Source organism: Piliocolobus tephrosceles, chromosome 1, assembly GCF_002776525.5.
Source record: "Piliocolobus tephrosceles isolate RC106 chromosome 1, ASM277652v3, whole genome shotgun sequence".
NCBI lineage: Eukaryota > Metazoa > Chordata > Mammalia > Primates > Cercopithecidae > Piliocolobus > Piliocolobus tephrosceles.
The window spans coordinates 195,426,505-195,428,515 of NC_045434.1; the positions used below are offsets into that span (position 1 = coordinate 195,426,505).

Consider the following 2,011-nt stretch of genomic DNA (forward strand, 5'->3'; position numbering starts at 1 on the left):
GGAAGGGGCAATGTCCTACACTGAAACAGCTGATGTCCCACTTGACTTTAAATGTTCACAAAGAGCAACAATTACTCTTCCCACGTAGGCTTCTCTAAGGGCTCATTAGAACAAGGGCTAGCCGGGCACTGTGGCTCATGCCTGTAATCCCAACACCTTGGGAGGCTCAGGTAGGTGGATAACCTGAGATCAGGAGTTTGAAACCGGCCTGGTGAAACATTGTCTCTACTAAAAATACAAAAATTTGCCAGGCGTGGTGGTGCCCACCTGTAATCCCAGCTACTCAGGAGGCTGAGGCACAAGAATCACTTGAACCCGGAGGTGGAGGTTGCAGTGAGCCAAGATTGTGCCACTGCACTCCAGCCTGGGCGACATTCAGAGTGAGACTCAGCCTCAAAAAAAAAGAAAAGAAAAAGAAGAACAAGGTCTAGATGAAATAGACATGATTTAATCATTTTTAGGGACAACCAGCAGTCTTTAATCCTGTCTAGAGACGGCATACACTCAATGCACACAAGAAATAAACTGGGGCGCCCTTGTCATGATCTTGTGGCTACTGCCACACGCATCACATACCATAGTCACCACCAGGGGGAGCGCATGAGTTAAATACATACATATTTGCAGTGTTTCCACTACCTAAAGAAAGAAGAATCCTCTTTGGTTTTTTTTTTGTTTGTTTGTTCGTTTTTAATAGAAGAGGAGGCTGAGAGTCTGCGTGTAAGTGTTTTTCCCAAGGTCTAACTGTTAGGGAGTATCAACACCATTGTGAAATTCTGGTGTTAGAACTCAATGTCTTATGCTCTGATACTAAACTAATGGCTTAGGTCCCCTTCCCTAGGCCTGATTGTACAGACTAAAATTGGACCTAAACTCTTTGCAGGGGCAGAAAGCAGTTTCCGTTAGTCATGTAAGAAGTAAATCATCACTGTTCTGTCTCTAAAGGTGAGAATCACAGGTTGAGGAAAAAAAAAAAAAAGGTTTAGGAAAACAAGTAGGTTAGGGGCTATCGTCTTGTTCAGGTATCTTGTAATTCCTCTTGATATTAATTAGGAAAATATTTCTTAGAATAGTGAGACTTTCTGAAGGACAACTTCATTCTCACATCTATCCATTATAGAATCTCAGAGCTGGAAAGGCCCTTCCTTGCAGGCCATTTCTTCCAACTTTAAACCTTGGAGATAAAGCACCTGGCAAGTGGACAAGTGCAGGGAGAGGACATTTACTCATCTCCTCCAGGGGCCCATTCTACATTTTTCAAAGAGCTCTAAGCATTAGACAGTTCTTCCTTTCCTCAAGCCCACATTTAATTCTGTGGACTTATAGTCACTAGTCCTAGGTCTGTTTTCCGCAACAAAAAAACCCGTCTCATGTCATTTCCAGGGCTTCAAAAGAGTTTCAAAGGTCTGAAGACACTTGTAAGTCCCCTTCTCACCTCTCCTTAGCTCAACTGTCCTCCTCCAACAAATCAAAATATTCATTTCGTATGAAGAGGTAGAACAGATAAATGCACTGGGCACAGACTTTATTTTTATCAATTATCTCATTGAACTGTCACATCAACCCTGTAGACTGTTATTTCCTTTTTAAAAAATTCATTTGTTTACAAATCTGGGAGATTTTCCTTCGTTCCTTCCTTTTTTACAGATGAGCAAACAGGCTCAGACAGGTCAGGTGGTTTTCCCAGTTCACACAATGCCCAAGAAGCAGATAAGGGAGTCAAACCTATGCCTGCTCTCTAAGTTCATGTTCAGAACCATTCCCCAACCACTACCATTCACATAAAGATAAATTCATCTAGAGCCGGGCGCGGTGGCTCAAGCCTGTAATCCCAGCACTTTGGGAGGCCGAGACGGGCAGATCGCGAGGTCAGGAGATCGAGACCATCCTGGCGAACAGGGTGAAACCCCGTTTCTACTAAAAAAATACAAAAAACTAGCCGGGCAAGGTGGCAGACGCCTGTGGTCCCAGCTACTCGGGAGGCTGAGGCAGGAGAATGGCGTAAACCCGG

General features: G+C 44.0%; 1 protein-coding gene across 4 annotated transcripts in view; it reads right to left on the reverse strand.

Annotated features, from left to right (window-relative positions):
* The window catches only part of WDTC1 (WD and tetratricopeptide repeats 1), a 76,936-nt gene that overhangs the window by 21,877 nt on the left and 53,048 nt on the right, over positions 1 to 2,011 (reverse strand). The window lies entirely within an intron of this gene.